The 10,178-nt window shown below is 44.7% G+C and overlaps 1 long non-coding RNA gene across 1 annotated transcript; it reads left to right on the top strand.

Moving 5' to 3' along the window:
• The first annotated feature begins 3,606 nt into the window (after window positions 1-3,606).
• LOC124384562 lies at window positions 3,607-5,286 on the top strand. Its single transcript, XR_006925417.1, has 3 exons — window positions 3,607-3,619; window positions 5,041-5,136; window positions 5,236-5,286. It is a non-coding gene; the product is annotated as an uncharacterized LOC124384562 (long non-coding RNA).
• The last annotated feature ends 4,892 nt before the right edge of the window (window positions 5,287-10,178 follow it).

Genomic DNA, 10,178 nt, shown 5'->3' on the forward strand with positions numbered 1-10,178 from the left:
CACCTGATGATCTCTGTGGCCTCAGGTTGATGGTTCTTTATCTCTTTTTGTGCCTTTACTGCAGGAACTCTTTCCACTCCACTGTTGATCTGGGTTGTTTTAGGGGATGTACTGCATCAGAAGTTGTCTGCCAGGTAAGCAACGACCACCCTCCGAAGAGTAAATCCCAGCGGTGCCTCCAAATGTTATACCTCTGAAAAGAGGAAGATGAAAAATCATGAACACGCTGAAGTTTCCCCACTGCAAACTTTACGGGGAACCATTTTTATGACAATTGCAATAACAAACAATAAACTTTGCAAAACCTCATCAACTGTCTTCTTTTTTCATTTTAAACATTTTTACATAAACTGTTAATTATATACCATTTTAGGTATGTATATATATATATATATATATATATATATATATATATATATATATATATATATATATATATATATATATATATATACAGGAGTGCAGAATTATTAGGCAAGTTGTATTTTGAGGATTAATTTTATTTGAGGATTAATTTGAACAACAACCATGTTCTCAATGAACACAAAAACTCATTAATATCAAAGCTGAATATTTTTGGAAGTAGTTTTAGTTTTAGCTATTTTAGGGGATATCTGTGTGTGCAGGTGACTATTACTGTGCATAATTATTAGGCAACTTAACAAAAACAAATTCATACCCATTTCAATTATTTATTTTACCAGTGAAACCAATATAACATCTCAACATTCACAAATATACATTTCTGACATTCAAAACCAAACAAAACAAATCAGTGACCAATATAGCCACCTTTCTTTGCAAGGACACTCAAAAGCCTGCCATCCATGGATTCTGTCAGTGTTTTGATCTGTTCACCATCAACATTGCATGCAGCAGCAACCACAGCCTCCCAGACACTGTTCAGAGAGGTGTACTGTTTTCCTCCTTGTAAATCGCACATTTGATGATGGACCACAGGTTCTCAATGGGGTTCAGATCAGGTGAACAAGGAGGCCATATCATTAGATTTTCTTCTTTATACCCTTTCTTGCCAGCCACGCTGTGGAGTACTTGGACGTGTGTGATGGAGCATTGTCCTGCATGAAAATCATGTTTTTCTTGAAGGATGCAAACAAGATTTTTTGATGCAGATCCAGAACACGCATTAGGAAGCTCTGAGGTGTTTCTCTGTTTCCTTGGCATTCAGAGGTAAGTTGCTTGTAAAGTTCGGTTGCACTTTTTTCTTGGAAGTGAGAACGCAGAATTCGTCTAAATGTAGGTAAAGTCAGGTTGGTCTTTCCTTCTAAATAGCTCTGTAATTGTAAGCCAGTGGAAATGGCCTGAATGACTGCATCACAAATCTCACATTCTGGGTAGCATCTGCTCAGACCGTTCTCAATCTGGTGTGCCAAACCTGAAAAGGTCAATTTCTCTTTTTGACCCGGCTCACCGATTTGTCCAGAAATTTAAAAATCTTTGCGCCAAGGTGAGCTTAAATGTTGGACATTCACCAAGGGTGCAGCTATTTGTGGTTGAGGCTGGACAATGCTTTGTTTTGTGCTCTATTCGTCCATCTGTTGCATTTTACTCAATTTTTGTTTCATTGCACACTTTAGTTCATCCAACTCCTTTTCCAAGCTATCTTTTTCTGTGGGTTGGCTTTGTTTTGTTGACTCATTTTCAGTGACTGTGCTCAGATCTATTATTTTATCTCTCATGCTTAACAGTACAGACATGCCACCATCTTCTAGCTCTGCTATGTCCTCTTCAAGATGTTGAAGGATGCGAGAGATCAGAGGCATGCATGATTTCGATGGGACTTTCTCTCGATCTGATATGTTCAGGAACTCACAAACACTGAAAAGTTGGTCTTTGGATAGGGGATTTAACATGCCGATGACCTCCACTTCCATTTCCTCTACCACTGTTGTCATTTTGACACTAGAGTGGACCTTTTCACTGAGTAGTGGCTTACTTTGGACTGAGTGAACTTGTCTGTTTCACCTGATGATCTCTGTGGCCTCAGGTTGATGGTTCTTTATCTTATTCTTGCCTTTACTGCAGGAACTCTTTTCACTCTACTGTTGATCTGGGTTGTTCTAGGGGATGTACTGCATCAGACGTTGTCTGCCAGGTAACCAAAGACCACCCTCCGAAGAGTAAATGCCAGCGGTGCCTCCAAATGTTATACCTCTGAAAAGAGAGAGATAAAAAAGCATGAACACGCTAAAGTTTCTCCACTGCAAACTTTATGTGAAATCATTTTCATAACAATTGCCATAACAAACAATAAACTTTGCAAAACCTCATCAACTGTCTTCTTTTTCATTTTAAACATTTTACATAAACTGTTAATTATATACCATTTTAGGTATGTATATATATATAATATTTAGTTACCGTTTTTTCTGGACTATAAGCTGCTACTTTTTTTCCACTTTTTGAACTCCGCGGCTTAAACATTGAAGCGGCTAATTTATGGATTTTTTCTAGGTTTTTCCCGGTTTTACAAGCTTCATGCCGAAAACCTGAGCCCCATAACATTAGACCAACTCTTTATATTAAATCAGATGTGCTCCCACTGAATCGGGCAGCGCCACATCATAAATATGGATGAAGTTCCTCTGACGTTTGACCTGCTGCTCACTCGGACTGGCAACAAGAAATGCGAATGATTCGTCACGCTGAAAACAACCGAGCATGAAAAAAACACACTTCACCTGTGTTCTGAGCTGCACGGCATTGGGAAAAAAGCTTCTTTTAAACGCACGACGATGCCAAAAGAAAACTCTGGAGAGAAATTGTTGTGACAGGAAGGAGGAAGACAGTGAACAATGACTTTCTTGGTAGGCTACTGTTTAGATACAAGCCGTGTAACAGGCACTGTCTTTCATTAAAGCCCGTGTAAAGGTTATTAGTTCCAATGTTGGCATTATAGACAGGTGCGGCGTATTTATTGTTCAAAATAAAAATCTTTGTAAAATTCAGTGGGTGCGGCTTATATTTGAATGCGTTTAATAGTCCGGAAATTACGGTATTTATAATCAATAATACATAAATTAATTAATACAGCTTTTTAGAAATATCTGATACATACAATTCAAACTAACATGAATACTCTTGAAATAACTCGCATCTGAAAATACACCAATATCTTAAATTCTGTAATCCACTTTTCACATTTCTCAATATATTCACCTTTTTTCAGCAAATTAACCAATCAACTCTCTCTTTGTCTCTCTCTCTCTCTCTCTCTCTCTCTCTCTCTCTCACTCATATACAATCGGTATAATTCTAACATTTACACACTCTTAAACATTGTATCATCATCACATACAAACATTATACCATTTTATCATTCAAACAGATTTATGAATTTAAATAACTATTTCAATCTGTCACAAGTTCTGCATGGCAATGAGATGTGTGCTTCTTTTACTAACTGGAATGTCATTAACAGGCACACCCAGCTACGCTCCTCCTGAGTGGTTTAATAAGAAAAATTATTTGGCAGAACCAGCGACTGTCTGGTCTGTGGGTGTGACACTGTACAGACTGGTGTGTGGCTCTCTGCCTTTCAAAACTCGGAAGGAATTGAAACATGGTCATGTGCGTTTCTCCAGGAGTCATTCTGAAGGTAAGATACTGCAAAGACTGATAATAAGACTGACTGGAATAAGTCAAAGCAGGCTGAAGTTTATATTGTACATTTACTTGAACAGAGAAAGAAATGGTATTTATTTCAGAGTTTTATATATTATACATAATTCAATTCAATTCAATTCATTTTTATTTGTATGGCGCTTTTAACAATGAACATTGTCTCAAAGCAGCTTTACACAGATAATGTGGTGATTAAACGTAAATATGTTCTTTGTAGGTTTGTCCCTGATGAGCAACTGTGGCAAGGAAAAACTCCCCGAGATGGCATAAGGAAGAAACCTTGAGAGGAACCAGACTCAAGAGGGAACCCATCCTCATCTGTGTTGCACCAAATGTCCATTTGAAGCAGATATACAAAGTTGCGGGGTACAGTGATGACGATCAGAAGCAAACTGCACTCCCGAGTCAGTGCAGCAGACCGCCAAAACCAACTACAGTCCAATCCGTCCTCAAAAGCACCCGTTCTACTCCGGAATTACATGGAACCACCCAAGTTGTTGATGAGATACCATCCCAAGCTGCACAGAAGTGTGAAGATTCACGGAGGGGAGAGGGGCAGGAACAGTGGTCACTGGAACCTCAGGAGCATGTTTAACTCGACCGACAGAGAGAGAGAGAGAGAGAGAGAGAGAGAGAGAGAGAGAGAGAGAGAGAGAGAGAGAGAGAGAGAGAGAGAGAGAAGGATATGGATTATTAAGTGTCCCTATTGGTGTATGAAAGTTAATGTCACTGTGCAGTTTGGACTGCAAGACTCGCTATGGCAGCATAACTAAAAGGAGAACCAGAAGGTAACACAGACATGAGGGATCTCTGGGATAAGAGACGACCCACCACACCACCGTCAACAAACCCGAGTGAACGTGTGAATGTGAGGGGACGACAGCATACAAATATACCAGTTCACCAAACACTCTATATCCATGCTCCCTCCAGATCTGAGCCTTTACCTAAGAAAAATCTACTGATCAAAGGCTTGACTAAATAAATAAGTTTTCAACCTCGACTTGAACACTGAGACTGTGTCCGAGTCCCGAACACTGGTTGGAAGGCTGTTCCATAACTGTGGGGCTTTATAAGAGAAAGATCTGCCCCCTGCTGTAGTCTTCATTATTTGAGGAACCAACAGATAGCCAGCACCTTTTGATCTAAGTAGGCGTGGAGGGTCATACTGGTACAGAAGTTCACTCAGATACTGCGGTGCGAGACCGTTAAGTGCTTTATACGTCAGTAGTAATATTTTATAATCAATGCGAGATTTGATTGGGAGCCAGTGTAGACTGATTAAAAAATTGTCTTTAAAAGGTTAAATATTATACAGCATGATCTTTACTAGGTGAAGTTTCTTTTCTTTTCTCTATGTTTTACTGATTTATGTATTTGTGTATTGTTTAACAGAATGCATGCATCTGATCCGTTGGTGTTTGTGCACCAAACCAGCAGGCCGTCCGAGCCTGGAGCAGATAGAGCATCACCCATGGTTTCACTTAAAAGGTATTTGTGCTGTTCTTTCTCTCTTTATTTTCAAACAGACAGAGGAACCATATAATTTATAAAGTACTTTTGTTCTCTAATTGTTTTTTTGTGATTTAGGATCTGCACTACAAACTACTGGATAGACACCTGCAATCAAATACATCTGAAACCTTCAAATATATTTGTGCTTTTGTACAAAAAAACAATAAATATATATAATTTGAATGAAAATTGATTTTGACTGGAGTCAATCGGTTACCTTCGTAACCCCGGTTCTCTGAAACATCGAGTGGAGAGATCCACCTATGGGAAGGGCATCCGTACCTGACCTCTGCAGAAGCATCCAATTGCACTAAGTCTGGCTTATCAGACAGCGCTACCTTTTCTCAGTGAGCATATTTGCTTCTTGTGCAGCAAGCGGGGCAAACTTGGTGGATCTCTCCACTCGATGTTTCAGAGAACCGGGGTTACGAAGGTAACCTATTGTTCTCTTTCATCATCTCGTGTTCGAGATCCACCTATGGGAGATATAGACAACTCCCTGGTTGCCCAATACACTCACAGCGAGGCCCTGTAAGCCAGAGGATGGCCAAAAAGGTGGTGCTCGGCACGTCACAAAGCAGCAGACATAACATACTGCACGGGATAAAAAGCCATGAAAAAAACACGACATGTGGTAACACGCATGTTCGAACCCCGCTGATGTCCAACAAGCGGGTCGCCTGCAGGAAGAAGAACATGTTTATAAACATGTGAATGGACCAACCTGGGTGTCAGGAAAAGGGGAGACTATATTCTTGAAACATACATAACTAGGCCGGGCAGACAGGGTTGAAAGAAGTGCAGGCCTAGTAGCACGTGGCTACAAAGAGCCCACACTTAAGACCGCATGAGCCACCGGGGTCCGGGTAACATCAAGCCGGTAGTACCTAACCAAGGTGTGCGGAGAGGACCAGCTCACAAGGGAACTCCCCCAAACAGAGCCCAAGAAGCAGCCATGTCTCTAGTGGAGTGAGCGAGAATCTGGTGCACGAGGAATGAACTGAGAGCGCATGCAAATCACTGACATGTTTGGCAGAAGCCAAAGCCAGATGCAGAGCCATCTTGAAGGACAGCAGCTTGAGGAGATATCCCCCAGGGTCTCAAAAGGCTGTTGGGCCAGCACCTCCAGCACCATGGAGAGATCCCAATCCAGGACTACACTTCTGGTGACTGGTAGGGAGCGGCGCACGCCCTTCATAAATCCATTGATAAGGGGGTGCTGTCCCACCGTAGTGTTGCTAAACCCGGTGTGACATGCAGCAATAGCTGCTAAATAGACCTTAATCGTCTAAAAGGTTCTGCCACGATCAATAAGGTCCTGCAAAATGCCCAGAATATCAGCAACTGAGCACAGATATGAAACGAGCTAGTGCTTCGTGCACCACTCCTCAAACACACGCCACTTGCAATCATAGAGAGAACGTGTGGAAGAGGCCCTGGCATTCTGAATTGTGGCAATAACATGCGGGGAAAGCCCCAAAGTGTTTAAATTTGCCCTCTCAAAGGCCAGGCCCAGAGAGCCACCCTGTCTGGGTGAGGATGATAGATTTCCCTGTTCACTTGGGCAAGGAGGTCAGATCGATCGAGCAAAACCAATGGTTCTGCTTTATTGAACGTATGAGAGAGCTGTGTGATAACATTCTGAAGTTGTATTTCCTTAAATGTTTGTTCAACACTCTGAGATCCAAAATAGGACGAAGAGAAACGTCCTTTGCGGGACCAGGAAATAGCAAGAGTAAAAACCCTGATTGCTTAGATGCGGAAATACAACTTAAGTCGCTCTCTTCTCGAGAAGAGATGAGATTTCGTCTTTCAGAATGTGAGCGGAGCTCTCGTCCGTATGGGACCATACCAATCCGTTGAACTGTGGGGGTGTTTTGGCAAACTGAAGTCTGTAACCCCTCGTGACTGTGTGAATCACCCAATCGGAGGCTGAGACAGACAGCCAGCCTGTCTCGTGACTCCCTGGCGTCCCCACACAGCCCGGTGGAATGCCGAGAGCCGATTCGGCTGGATCGCTCATTAATGATGCTATGGCGCCATCTATTGGCCAAACTACAGATTTGTGAAAGGAGTGTGAAGGGGGTGTTTGGTGACACTGCTTCTGCACTTAATCTCACATCCTTCCCCAGTGGAACGGGGAAACGCACTCTGGACGACACGGGGAACAGTGAAGCCTGAGCGGAACAGAGAATGACCCTCGCCGGCGAGGGGGGGCTGACCTCGCTGAAAGAGAACCTCCGTCTTTCAGATGGAGCGAACCTGGAGGGTAGAACAGGTGTCCGGAGGGCTGGCCGCCCATGAACGCAGGTCGAAAAACCCCTGCAGCCAAGCATTAGGTCGGCCGCTTTAGTTTAGGACCAGAAGGAGCGGGGTTTGGGGGGCAGCTGCGGCGAAGGACATCTTACCCCAGGGTCTAGCGGGGAGGGGGAGGGGGAGGGGGCCCGCTCTGCCGAGCCAGTGGTTTGCCGCGGGGTTTGTTAGTTCTGCCAGTGTAGTGGGAATGACGTCCCGCAGCAGAAGCGTTAGGCGACCGCCCAGATGGCGTCTGGTGCTGCGCCGGCTTCCTAGGAAGACACAATTTAAAAGTCTTGTCCTCCTTCTTTTTATCATCGCAGCGTTGCTGCATCAGCGCCACGGCCAGGCCAAAAAGAGTTTGACCAGGTTCAACCGGCGCTCCTGCGATGCAATGTTTCTCACTATCAGGGAGACCGGATAGATTGAGCCACAGCGTGCGTTCTCCGACCACCGATAAAGCCATAGAGCGCCTGCTCGCTTGGACAGCTTGACGGGCATTGCGGAGAACAAGGTCATTATCCGGCCTGAGTTCGGCCTGATACGTGGACAAGAGCGAGGAGACATTGAGGGCTCGAATAGAAAGAGCTGAGGCTTTATACAATGCCTGATGAATCGACGCGGAGAAGCGATCCATCTTACTCGTAATGACGGGCTGGCGATGGAAGGCTCGATAACTGGGGGATCGCCCATGCCGAGACTCGCCTTATCCTTAACTTTAAGCCCTGCAAGACCGCGTCTTAGATCGAGCGGATCTCCCCAGCAATATTTCATGTGTTTCGCACATGCAGGGAGGACGGGAAGAAGCTGCTTTCTCTGGCCAGTAGGAAGTCCCAGAAGCTTACCTTCATATACGTCTCTCTCCTGATCCGAAGCATTCATTTGATGCTAAACCGCGTGGCGGCGCATTCACAAAGCTCCAGCAGTACCGATTGAGGTGGGGTGGAGGAAACCTAAGGTACAGCGGAAGACGGGGTGGCTTCCTCGTCATTCGAGCCGTCGAGAAGGTCCACCTCGACCTCATCCCAGAACCTGTCAGTCCTTTCGGGGAAACGGTTGTCTACCGGTAGCAAATCCTTGAGCGGGGAAGGACACAGGTTGGCCCAGTCAGAGGAAGTCGCCCCCGGGTGCGCAGCGGCGTCGCCTTTTTCCCCCTCTGAGTCGGAGAGCTCGAAATCGCCACACTGTGAAGCGGCTGTTTTGAGCCTGCGACGCAGGAGCTTTCAGGTGCGCCAGGCAATGGTTACAGTTCTCCGGGAGGTCAATAGCTTCTTGTGCATGCTTGAGACCCATGCAGACAACGCAGAAGGGATGGGAATCCCTCACGGCGATGAGTGCAACACACGTGGCCGGGCATGCTCGCGATAGGTTGGCCACCGGTGTAGCCGGTGCCTCTTTAGAAAGCGCCATGAAAAAAAGGTAAAAGAAGCAGGCGTGCGGTCTATAGAAAAAAAGGAGTGCGAGCGTGGGCGGCTCGCCAAGCTAACCTGGCTGAGGATGAGCATGTCCAGCGGAGGCTGATCAGACAATATGTCCTCCTGAAGACAAAAAAAGTGCAGTCCAAGAACCAGGGAGCTGTGAGGTAGGATAGCAGAAGTCGCGAGAAGCGAATGTTAACTGAGGAAAGGTAGCGTGTGCAGGTGCCAACATTTAAGCATAAAAAGGAAAAGAATTTATAATAAACTAGATAAATAAAAAGTATAAACTATAGAAAATATATGAAAATATATGTATATACATGAATAAGTATGGAAGATATTGACAGTACAAATTAAATTGAAAAAGTGTCCATGTGCAGTGTGGTGAGATATAAAGTGGCACTGTGCTGTTCAAGTCCAGAGTTAAGGTGTCATAATTGTGCAAAAAATTTAAACTCTAAATGGTCTGCAGGAAGAAGCTTTTCCTCGTTCTCTCTGAGTTTGCTTTCAAGGAGCGGAAGCGCTTCCCTGAACGCAACAAAGAAAATAATTCATTGTTGGGATGGCTGAGGTTCCTGGCTCTGGTCCGGCACTGCATGCTGTAGATGTCCTGCAGGTTAGGGAGTTCGGTGCAGATAGTACGTTCATCTTAACACACCGCCCTCTGGAGGGCTCGCCTGTCCTGCATGTTGCTGTTCCCGAACCAGGAAGTGATGCTACCCATCAGGAGGCACTCAATGTTGCAAATGTTAAAGGCCCTTAGCACCTAAGAGAGTAGTGTAAAGTCCCTTGCCGGGCCTTCTTCACCAGGGTGTTGATGTGACAGGAGCAAGACAGGTCCTGTGTGATGTGAACACCTAGGTACCGGAAACTGTCCACTCTCTCTACTGGGGTCCCATTGATGTTTAGCGGTTGGTGTGACCGCTCCTGCTTTGTGCTGAAGTCCACTATTAACTCCTTAATCTAGCTGACGTTCAGGAGAAGATTGTTCTCCTGACACCATCTCTCTGGGTTTTTAATCTCCAGTAGGTAGGCCGTCTCGTCGTTGTTGGAGATCAGGCCCACCACAACAGTGTTGTCAGCGAACTTGATGATGTTGGTGGAATTGGAAGAGGCCACACAGTCATATGTGTACAGTGAGTACAGCAGGGGGCTCAGAACACAACCCTGGGGAGCTCCAGTGCTGAGGGTGAGGGTGGATGAGATGCATTTGCCCACCCGTACGGCTTGTAAATAAAATACTATGTCCCTTCTACAGAACCTGATTTGCCATAAAATACACCTTACATTGAAGTAGATCTATGT

This window comes from Silurus meridionalis, chromosome 4, assembly GCF_014805685.1.
Source record: "Silurus meridionalis isolate SWU-2019-XX chromosome 4, ASM1480568v1, whole genome shotgun sequence".
Lineage (NCBI taxonomy): Eukaryota > Metazoa > Chordata > Actinopteri > Siluriformes > Siluridae > Silurus > Silurus meridionalis.